At 37.9% G+C, this 12,603-nt stretch overlaps 1 protein-coding gene across 3 annotated transcripts in view; it reads right to left on the bottom strand.

Annotated features, from left to right (window-relative positions):
• The window catches only part of NETO1 (neuropilin and tolloid like 1), a gene marked incomplete at both ends in the record, with an annotated part of 87,034 nt that overhangs the window by 41,533 nt on the left and 32,898 nt on the right, over window positions 1-12,603 (bottom strand). The window lies entirely within an intron of this gene.

Genomic DNA, 12,603 nt, shown 5'->3' with positions numbered 1-12,603 from the left:
CAGAGAACTCTGTTCTTCCAATTTCTTTTTCAGCATCGTTAGATGTTAAACCGTGCAGTTGGGTTGAGAAAGCAAGTCTTCTAATTTTCCTAATAAAGGTCTACAATGAGTCTTTAAATATTAAAAAAAAATAATATTTTTTTATTTTATGGTGAAATAACACATGTTAATATAATAGTTGTAAAAGTATATGAGATAATGTTATATAATTATATAGTTATTACATATCACTTTTTATCTGGGAAAATTTTGAATAAACAAAAAATAATATTGCAAAACAAAACAAAATCAAAAGCTAAAAGTCAGGGGCTTCCCTGGTGGCGCAGTGGTTGAGAGTCCGCCTGCGGATGCGGGGGACACGGGTTCGTGCCCCGGTCCGGGAAGATCCCACGTGCCGCGGAGCGGCTGGGCCCGTGAGCCATGGCCGCTGAGCCTGCGCGTCCGGAGCCTGTGCTCCGCAGCGGGAGGGGCCACAACAGTGAGAGGCCCGCGTAATACAAAAAAAAAAAAAAAAAAAAAAAAAAAAAAAGCTAAAAGTCATTTGTTACACTTTTCAAATTAAAAATGACAGTCACTGAAACATGTTACAAAGTAGGTTACTGTATCGTGTTGGCTGGAGAAGCACTCATAAGACCTGAGAAACTAATAAAGCAATGCCTTTAGCCAGCTGCCACTGCTGAGTGTCTACTGGTTGAAAAGTAGTTAAAAAACAAAAGAGACAAACCCAGGACACCGTTGCTTTCCAACCATATAGTAACTTGCTGATAGAAAGTTTTAGCTTTAAACAAGGAAACAGAGTTAATATCTTTCTACAGAACCTCACTTTTGTCTAACAGATAGACAGATGTACAGACATGGCTAAGCTTGCTTATTTTCCTTGAATTCGTTCAGTGTCAGCATGGACCAATCATCACAGATCTTCTTTCATGCGAATGCTTGGCAACAAATGCAAGAAGTACTGAAATATCCAAATGTTGGATGACTTTTAAATCTTATGACACACTGAAACATCTGTGTTGACAGTTGCATTGACAGTGCAAAGGCAGTGGTGAATAAAACTGCTGATGCTTTATCCCGAATCAAGACAATGGCACCAAACCTCAGCTGTTAGTAGTCATTGTATAATTCATCTCCATGCATTCTCGGGGGTTAAAAAAAACAATTTTCCTTTAAAGTCTCCTTGATGAGGCGCTCAAAATTGCTAATTTTTAAAAATGTAACATTTTGAATACATATCTTTTCCGCAGGAAGAACGCAGTGAATCTGCTGACTTTTCTGCAGGAAGAACATAGTGAATCTTTTGACTTTAAGGAAAACAAATTGAAAATATTTGCTGCCAAAGATAAAATTCCACCTCCGATCAAACAAAAATGTATCCATCACTGTGTATCTGACAGTTCCTCATACTTAAATAATTTTTCAATGTGATTGTTGTTTATGTGAACAAGTGTGCTTTTTGACATCGAATAATGAAATATGTTCATATTTGGAAGAGCAGCATATACCCGTGATCCAATAACTGTCATCTAGTGATGTTTGGTGTTAAATAACTATGCATGGGTAAAAGAGGCATTTGAAGAGCAAAGTACATTAATAGATGTTAATGTTAATACAAAAACTCCATTGATATAGTTTCACATTCCCCATTGCAACTAACCTTTAAGAAACTATCACTTTTTGAGGTTTGCGCTAGTATCCATCTGAAAAGGCTATGAAAACACTCTTCCCTTTTCCAACTACATTTCTCTGTGAGGCTGAATTTTCTTCATATACTTCAACCATAAGAACACACTGCAAAGATGTAATGCAGAGGCACATGTGAGAATCTAGCTGTCCCCTAATAAACTAGACATTAGATTTACAAAAATGTGAAACAATGTAATTCCCCTAATTATTATTTTAATATTTATTAATAGATATGTTCACTTTAATCAGTTTTTTAAAGTATGCTTTATGTTAACACATAATTGGTTTTCAGGGTAATTTTTCTATGAATTAATAAATAGCTATTTAAAATTTTATCAGTTTAAATGTCTAATATGATAAATATTGAATGATATAGCTAAATAAGCTGAAGCATTTTGAGGTCTTCAGTATTTTTTTAAAAGAAGATAGGGCTGGGCTTCCCTGGTGGCGCAGTGGTTGCGAGCCCGCCTGCCGACGCAGGGGACACGGGTTCGTGCCCCGGTCCGGGAAGATCCCACATGCCGCGGAGCGGCTGGGCCCGTGAGCCATGGCCGCTGAGCCTGCGCGTCCGGAGCCTGTGCTCCGCAACGGGAGAGGCCACAACAGTGAGAGGCCCGCGTACCGACAAAAAAAAAAAAAAAAAAAAAAGAAGATAGGGCTTTTGAGACCAAAATGTTTCAGAACTTCTGCCTGAATGAACGCCATCTTTGAATTATGGGTAAATGCCTTCTCCCAACAAAAATCTAACTTACAATTTATTAACTCAGGACTGTGCAATTCATTTATTTTATATTCCAAGGAAATTTCCACAATGCTAGCCACATTGTAGTTGGACTTTCAGTAAATTATTGTTTATCTGATTAGATTATGACTAAATCAAAATCAGAGGCATCTTCATTTTACAAATGAACAAAACGGGGGTTCAACAACTTTAGGAAAATAAACTTGCTCTGATCCAAAACCTAAAACTGAACAAATCACTAAGTAGTTCTGAAACATATTTTTCTTAGCTAAAATCAAGATGCTGGTTTAGGCTTTTTTTTTTTTTTTTTTTTTTTTTTTTTTTTTTTTGCGGTACGCGGGCCTCTCACTGTTGTGGCCTCTCCCGTTGCGGAGCACAGGCTCCGGACGCATAGGCTCAGCGGCCATGGCTCACGGGCCCAGCCGCTCCGCGGCATGAACCCGTGACTCCTGCATCGGCAGGCGGACTCTCAACCACTGCGCCACCACGGAAGCCCCCTGGTTTAGGCTTTTATAGCACAAGTGTGTCGTTATACCACAGAGCACAGTAGCGTTGCTAGAACAGTCATGGGAAAATGTAATTGCCTGATGTGGCCATGTAACTATACCTGCAAAACCCTCTGATTATAGAAATCAACTTTGATACTTTAATATGTTTGCAATGCACAGCTCAACCACCTGACGGGCTAGTCTTAGAGAAAGATAATCAATATTTTCATCAAATTTCCACCATCTCACACATCCTGAATTATGTCATGAGCTCCTAACGTCTCCACTTCTCATCTCTGCTTACTTTTGAAAGCCTGTAATGTCTGTACGCGTATCTTTATTAAATCAGCTTTTGCATCAAAACTAACTGTCCACTTCAATGGGTACTTTCCTGTCCTATTTTACCTGCCTTCAGTCCATCACTGTCGACACCTTGCTTCCTAGTCAAGATTGAAAAGCACTGTTTGTGGTTTTGGAAATCGGTTAACTGAATTTAAGATGCTGTTTGAAAAATCGATTGCAAAAAACCAAAAACAGAGACTTGACAGCGCAGTACTAAGATAGCTTGCATCATCATAGGATGTTACTAATCCAATTTATTTCACTCTTCTCTAGAAGAAACATCTTTCTAGTACAAAATTCATAGCACAATTATTTTAAGCCTCTTTTAAAGGATTTCTGTAATCTATGACAGTTACAGCTTCATACTGAGTTTGCCTCCCTAAGGGTCCTAATGTTGGCATAGAGTTTACATACCATGACTTCTTTTTTCTAGTTTAACATAAAATTTATTCATATACGAGTTTTAGAAATCAAAACTTATGAGAACTTTAGGAGGGAAGCTTGCAAGCCCCATAAAATATTATTGACATTTGCATGGCCTGTAGAGATGTATTGCTTCCTTATTTTATTTACTTAGCTGAAATATATTATGTTTCCTCAAGGTACTTGTATTCATAATTCTAAATACATTGAGAAAATATATTCTTTCTTATGAAATGAATGCACAGATGCTGGTGCTGGACTTTGCTTGTGTTCATATTAAATAGGCTTTTACAAGGTTTGTTCCTGATAGTCACAAGGCAATATTATTATTCTATGCAGAAAATATGTATCTACTATACAGAATAGAGAAAAACCTTGAGGGAAGGAGGGAAGAAGAAATCATCAGAAGACCAAAAGAATAATAAAGACAATTTTAAAAAACTAGATCATCCCAAACTGGTGTTTGTATATTTGAATTAGCTATCAGAGAATATATTAAATTTTCTGTTCAAAGGAAACCAGGGAAGTTCTTGACTGATTATTAGAAAACCGCTCCCCTGCCACCAAATTCTCTCAGAAGGCCCTTATTCATTCATCCAGTAAGTGATACTGAGCGGGATCTCCCGGGCACAAAAGCCTTTCTGTGTCCCCCATTTCTGGATTACAGGAAATGGGCTTCATTCAGCCTCCCTAACCTTCCCAGAGTTCCAAGGAGCAGGTCCAAACAGTTGCTAATTAAGGAAGGGAGGGGATGAAGAGACCAGGGAGGAACAGTCAAAGAAAAAATAGTGCAGCCTTGGGGCAGGGTCCTGGTTCCCCCTAAAAAGGGATACACAGACCAATATCTTTGAGCTGTTTTGCAGATACAGAAACCCCTGCCAGGTGGGAGGAGTTAACGGTATGCTGCCCGCAAGCCTGTAGACCCCAGACAGTTGGAAGCACAAGGCTGATGATGCTGACTCCCCATTACCTCACCACCAACCAATCAGAACAATGTCCACGAGCTGACCACGCCCTCTTTGAACCATTCCTCTAAAGCTTCTCACTACCCCCTCCAGGTCGGGACACGCAGTTTGGAGGGCGTGAGCCTGTTGTGGCCCCCTTTGCCTTTCAAAGCAATAAAGCTATTCTTTTCTATTTCACCCAAAACTCTGTCTCCAAGATTTAATTCGGTGTCATGGTACGGAGACCAGATTCAGCTTCATAAGGACTTCCTAAATCACGTGAAACCACAAATAAATGAGTCCATCTTCTGAACCACCTTCTTCACTAGAACTGATTTAATGGACATTTCTTGCCGGCACAGCTGCGGTGCCAGCACTGTTAGTGACTAAAACACCTCCAATGCCCTCCTCTCTCTATCCATTACTTCCCATTTACTCCCTTCTCAATTACCTGTTCACGTTTTTTGACATGCACAGCAAGTATTGTCTGGCAATCAGGAGGAAGGGTGGAACATTGACCACAGAAGGGCTTAGGGTAAATATTTTGGCAGGTAGTATGAAACTGGACCTGAGGTTTTATGCCTAGAAGAGTCAGAACAGGAAAATACTTCATGAGAGCAATTTGAGAGTCTGGGAATAACTAATTGTTTTGGAACCTGAGCCAGCACGTGTAGCACATGGCTGCAGAGGAACAGAATCCTCCTGGCTCTGATATGCCAAGAATTGAAAGCACGGGGGGGCACCACAAGTTGTGTGTGTGCGTGGTGAGGAATGGCATTATCCTACATCAGTATCTTTCATCCCACTTAAGTCATTGTATGCTAAATAATTACATCACTGAAAATGAAAAAATTAAAATATTTTATTAAAATATTACACTCTCTCAATTTTATTTAAAAATATAAATGCAAATATCCTGAGAAAGCCTCTAAGTTACAGCTTAGTAGTAAATATACTACGGACACATAAAGTGGTACAAGCCAAGCAAATTTAGCTTCAAGGCAAGATTTTTTTGTGCTTCCAGTCAATTTGATGAGCCTCAGCCCCTTCTACATAGAACTGGAAGAGCCTCTAACTGGAAACTTCGGGAGTGTCCTCTGTGGGTGCCCCTGGCAAGGACACTAGAGTGTTTATACCAGGCACTAGCAGTGCCCATGGGCAGGTAGAGCCATAACGGGACTAGAAGAGCAAATGCAAAAAGCCAAGAGCTGGCGTTGGCAATCAATTGGTGTGGGAGCACGCAGGAGGCGCCTCCTGATTAATCCCGGAGAAGCCCATGGAAAGACCTGAACAGGCTGAATTTCTGCCAGTCTGGACAAGGCGCTGAAGTTACCCTGTTGTGTCTTTAAACGTAAGTGTGCTCTTATTTTTAAGTCATAACCCTCATCTCCTTTCACCAAGGTCAGTATCTTTGAGTTCTAGCTATCCTTCTGCTCTTCAAATCCCCAAACCCGGCCACACACTTTTATATAAAAGCCATGGGCAATGCGTGGTGATGTGGAAAGATTGAGATTAGAAGGGCACAAAATGATATGCTGGTCAAATAATAAAAAAATGGAAAACTATACTGATATCCTATTAAACAAAATGGACTTAAAAGAAAACCCAAAATATAAAATCAAAAGGTAGGGTAAATATTAATTTCATCAAGAAGTCACCAGAAAGTTTGATGATGTTGAACTTGTATTATGTAACAACAATAAGGCTTCTTTCTAAGAGATTAGGATAAAAATATCAACTGGGCTTGGTACAAAGCAGAGGACTCACAAATATCAACTAGATAATGGATAGGATACAGATTTCCTAAAGTATAAGGTGATGTGTAAATATAAGTTATCTTGTCCATGTACAGTTCAGAATTTCAGCTCCTGGGTGAAAAATGGATGAGAAATACCTGAAATATTATTTTTATAGACCTAAAATATTATTGTGGTTCTAAAACCATTATTTACAAATTAAATACCATTGCTGTAGCTTCATTGTATATTCTTCACACTGCAATTATTTCTATTAGAAAGTACTGAACTTTGGGAAGTTCATCTCACTGTCTCAAATGCCTGAGACCAGCTGGAGAGTTTCTGCAGAAAAGTCATAACATAATTCTTACTGAATTTTTATAAACATCCAAATAATGCTGGATACCTGGTAAATTTCCAGATATCCATTTTCCCCTTAATATATAACAACATAGACTAGGTACAAAAAGCCCTTGTATGTCAATTTAGCTCAAAAATTATATCCAAATTTTAGATAACAGTAAAATTGAGCTGATCTAAATATGTATGAAGCCATGTAAGAAAGCAGTGTGTCTAATATCGCAAGTGGCAGTTTCAGAGGTCTACTCCTAGGTGTATGCAGCTATCTGGAAACTGAAAAGATCATCACTTTTTGGCATTCTCCACTAGCAAGTAACATGGTCCATTTTAAGTCTAGGGGAATTAAACAGTTACAAAAAATTCATAATCTTTCCATCTCCATTTCTCACATCTCTTTTCATCCCCCTGGTACACATGTCCCCAATATCACAGTGATTCTGCAGGTTTCAATGAGTGTCTGAAACCAGTGTTTTTAATGAGTATTTCACTTGAGAATACAGGTGATCAGAGCTGGGTACTTAGTTTTGAACCACTTGTTAAGAAAGTTAGACTAGCGCTCCCTAAACCCCTCCCTCTCTGAGAAAGAGTTATTTCTCAAAAGTGTAACCTCCATCTTGGGGAGAATTATAGATGCTAGAGCCCCAGGCAGAGCTGGACTCTCAGGGTCCATTCGGCCCCCAAATCTATCATTTCCTAAAGATTGTAAGAATTAAGTTCATTTTCAGCCTATATCAAGCACAATTTGAAGTGTTCATTGAAATATGTCTTAGAGTTTTTAATAATGCTATACTGATATTTCTTTCCACTGGTATTTTAAAAACGTTTGTGTCATTGTGAAAATAGTGTTGCATTATAAAAACTGAAATAGTTTGTTTGCCTTTAGACTACAGTTTAAGACCCAGCTCTTTATTGAGACAGTTGCTAACTCTGCATTCCCTTTGCTCCTGTTTCTTTCAAGCATAAGGGCACCTGAAGTTATTTCATTAGGAGGTGTGAAAATAATCCATGGTTTTCCCAAAGTAATGGTCTATAGCAGTATAAATCAATATCATACATTTTAGGTTGGAAGGAGAGAATCAGGTCTCTCCTGTTTAGTCAGAGAGTACGATTGACGAGATCCCATTAGCTTTATTCCCTTAGACTTTTCATTTTATCAATCATTAGCCTTCTCATGATTCTCTGAGCTGAAAACTTCAAAAACAAAATTAACTTGACTCTTTCTCACTGTTCTTTCATCAGCAAGATACCAAGAGCTTTCAATTATTTTTGTAAAATCTCTCACTACCAACCTCCTTTTCTAGCCTGCTATGATCTCAGTCCCAACCCTTATCACCTTAGCCCTAAGGCTTAGGGCATCAGAATCTCAGCCAGCCTCTGCCTTGGTCCCTCCTTTATCCAGTGCTTTGCATACAATTTTTGAGCTGAACTGATGTAAAATGCAGAAGTAAGTCCACCCGTACGTGGTCAAATGATTTTTGACAAGAGTGCCAAGACATTTGAAGGCGAAAGGACCATCTTTTCAACAAACAGTGCTGGGAAAACTGTATATCCACATGCAAAATAATACAGTGTGACCCTTAACCTAACAACATATACAAAAATCAACGCAAAATGGATCAAAGACCTAATGTAAGACCTGAAATTAGCAGTGTATAGTACTCTTCAGGACAAACTGCCCACAATGAGTTAATCTGAAGAAAATCACTCCTGCTATAATTAATTCCCATTATTTGTTATAAATTTTATGGCCCAGGAGAACTTGAATTTAGAGGTGAACCAGCAGGTGAGGAGAATAAAATGAGAGTGGGCTAAGGGTCTACTTAACACGTGGCCCTCACCAGGAGGTCCTACACCATGGGGTATGAAGTAAATGTAGGTTTACCACTCTGAGAAGCCCCACTTCTCCCACAGAGCCCTAGAATTCCCATTCTACAATACCAGGAATCACCAGGAATGCCACCAATCAAGACTTATCAAGACTTCCTCCTCTGGGGGACCCATGCATAGCTAAGTCACTGCTGGCCACTTGGTTACCACAGCGCAGGGACAAATGAAAGGCACTAGGAAAAAATTCAAAGAAAGTACAAAAAAGAGAAACAAGTGAGCACGGGAAGATTTCTTTATGAAGATATACCCAAAAAAAGGTTCGAGAAAAGTTTGAGAAAAATGATGAAGATGAAGGGATATCTTGCCAAAGTCTGTGGCAAAAGGAACAGCATACAGGTAATAAGTATGTTCTTCTTTAACAATTATCAGGATATAAGAACTAGAGCATGTCCCTGGAAAATAAGAGGCAGGAATATAGCTGGAGAATTTACCAATGTTCAATAAGAAGAAATTCAGGAAGTGTGTAGATAAAACCATGAAAATATATTGTAAAGAAATTATCAACAAGATTGAAAATACCTGCAGGGACTAGTTATCAAAAAGAGCCCAACATTTTTGAAAAACAACCAAATCAATTTAGAAAAGAAAATCACAATAACTGAAATTAAAAACCTCATAAACAAACTTACTATGAACTACCCAATGGAGAAACGCACAGAGAAACCCACACGGCCAGTGAGGAGTGAACCTTGTTAAGAGCTGTGTGGATGAGCTAGTGCATCCTCATCCAGGTGAGCCTTGAGATAACTGCGGTTATCTTGCACACAGACCTGTCGATTTTTTTTTTTGTCTTAAATAATATTCGTCTTCGGTTGCCATAGAGTGGAAAACGTGTAGAAGCTTCTCGTGCAGTTCTTCCTCAAAGTAAGAATATATGGTTTTGCTTTCAGAACAAAATATTCCCTTTACCATTTTAAGACTATTCTTTAGAAAAGAAGACTTTAAGTAGCCTAGTATTCTCAGATTTTAGAATTAAACACGAGGCATTAAAATAAGTAAATACACACACACACACACACACACACACACACGCGTGCATGAGGCATTTTTTTATCCTAGAGGATCCATTGCTTATTGAGATATGACTGACTTGATAAAAATATATATTACAGTGTTACTATCTATATTACAATATTTCTTTGGGAAAATTTTATACCATAAAATATTATGCTAATTAGAACTTTATGAAAAGAGTTTCTCATGTATCTATTAGTCAAATAAAACCAACAAGTAATACATTCTTTTGAAACTCCCATGATAGTCATTGCAATTTTATTATGTGCATAAATTTCCAATATTAACAGCACAGGAAAATTAAAATAAGCTAAAAATATAAAAATGGAAGGGCAGTTATGTATGTATACATAGTCTATTCCTAAAACACACACACATACACCTCTGTAATGAGTTCTGTTTTTCCACTGATTCGGAAGGAATTTCTTTTGCATAAATTCCGTAGCGTTCTCTTTTCTTTTTTTATCTGCCATTGACTTGTAAAGCCATGCAAATCTAAATCGTGGCTCCCTTTACTCCCTTCTTCCTTCTCACCTTCTTTCTCCCTTTATTTTTGTCTCTCGACTTTCTTTTCAAATTATGTTGAGAATTGTTCTGGAGTGCTTGGATGTAAGGCCACAGCAATCATGTGGTAATCATGTCCAGTGCAACAAGGATAAGAGATGTCTGCCATATAAAATTGTGACATGGGAAGATTGTGACACATTTCATTCCAATGATGTATACGCATTTCTAACAAACCTTAGTTTATTTATATATTTGATACTGTTTGCTTTACAGAAAATGATGAGCTTCTAAAACATTGTATAATTGCTGAAATTTTGAGAATTAACACTTCACGATTAAGTAGTGCTATGATTACAAAAATATTTGACCTCAATACAGGGTTTATTTCACAATGAGATATTTTCATAACATTTCTAAGTTTTGTTCTAGCAATAAAGCCTTTAATCAATCTTAAGACTACCAACACTAAAATATATAAATCTGGATTTAAAAAACTAACTTGAAATATTAAAAACATTCAAACTTTTGATATAATTATAATTTCACTTCTCAATTTGCACGTTTAAAATTTCTATCCTCATACATTGAAATTTCTGGTAGTTGTCAACTATCATGAAACTTTCCTCATAGTGAAACAAACAACAGTAATAAAATAATATTAAGCATAAAAAGCAATGTTAAATGTAGGGAAATTTCTAAATAAAATATACTAAAAGTAAAAAAGGTTATTTTTTAATTGAAGTATAGCTGACTTACAATATTATATTAATTTCAGTTGTACAACATAATGACTCAATAGTTTTATAGATTATACCCCATAATGGCTGTATTTCCCTATTCTGTACGATATATCCTTGTTGCTAATTTATTTTATACATAGTAGATTGCATCTCTTAATCCTATACCCCTATCTTGCCCCTCCCCCCTAATTTTTCTTTAAATACATAAAATTAATCTTGAATTATACTTGATATAAAAAAGACTGTAAGTTCAAGATACTGAATTTATATATCAGGGGTACTAATGCTCTCAGCTCATTCTATTTAATGAAACCATTCCCAGTCTCTATTTCAAAATTTATTTTGCTGATGTGAAATGCATGCAATAAAAACTCAAACATATAGATGCTACTCTTCTGGCACCAGAAAAATTAACAGGGTTCTGTTTCTGCTTTTGTACCAGAAGGAAGTAAAGAATATGCTTCACGTTAAAGCTACATAAGTGAGAACATTCAAATTTATAAGCTACTCTAAACAATTCAGAAAGGCCTTTTGACATATGGACAGTCCACTGATGCTCATCTAATTTATACAGAGACAATGAGAGAAGGATAAGTGATTTTTACTTCTCACGTTTCAGGAAAGATCAACAATAAATGTGTGAGGATTAAATTTTATAAGCTCCTGTTTCTAAAATTTCAACTCGTTACAATGTACCTCCAGGTAGAGCAATTAAACAGAGATTAACATGTTGGAAACCACCCAGATTGGAAGGCAAAATCAATGAAAGAACATGCAGGCTGCACTATCCTCTCCCATCTCTACCTAAGGAGGCAACAGAACTCTGTCCCTCTTCGTCCCAGCCCACTTGCTCTTACTAGTGGCCCCATTTGTTCAGTAGACTTCTGTCCTCCTTTGGAAACACACAGGATGTGGCAACGATTACTTGTCAACTTGACTGGGCCATGGGGTGTCCAGACATGGGGCCAAGCGTTATTCTGGGTGTGTCTGTGAGCATGTTTCTGGATGAGGTTAATCTTTGAATTGGTAAAGAGAGTAAAGAAGATTGCCCTCTCTGATGTGGATGGACCTTATCCATGGAAGAGCTGAAGACCAGAACAGAACGGAACTAGAGTGAGAGGAAAGACCTCCTGCCTGCCTGCTTGAACTAAAACATTAGTCTTTTCCTGCCTTTGGACTCAAACTGAAAAACTGGCTCTTGGTTCTGGAGCCTGTCCACTTATACTGTAACTAGACCATTGGCTGTCCTGGTTCTCAGACTTTTGGATACAGACTGGAAATAAACCATCAGCTTTCCTGGGTCTCCAGCTGTAGAACTTTGGACTTCTAAGCCTCCATGATCATATGAGCCAATTCCTTATAATAGATCTCATATATATGCCTGCATCTTTGATTCCATTTTTCTGAAGCACCCTGACCAATACAGACGACACACAGGTCCCCATAACCTGCCCTGCATCTCTCTCCTGCCTGTCTCTTGCCTAGGAAACGGCCCTAAATCTAGCTGACACATTACATATTGTCTATTCCTTAGCACCTATATTTTGTCTCCTGGAGCCGAGCTTTCTTTGCACTTTCCGTCTTTCTATTTATATAAATAAATAAAAGTACAGGAATCATCTCAGAAGAATCATGCCATGGTTAGTGAACCCTCACAATATGCCAGGCCCTGTGCACTGATGATCTCATTAATCTTCAAAGTAATACTTATCTCACAGAGAGGTTATCATCCCA

The sequence above is a fragment of the Leucopleurus acutus genome (assembly GCF_964270905.1).
Source record: "Leucopleurus acutus genome assembly, chromosome: 13".
NCBI lineage: Eukaryota > Metazoa > Chordata > Mammalia > Artiodactyla > Delphinidae > Leucopleurus > Leucopleurus acutus.
This window is presented reverse-complemented; position numbering and strand designations above follow the sequence as displayed.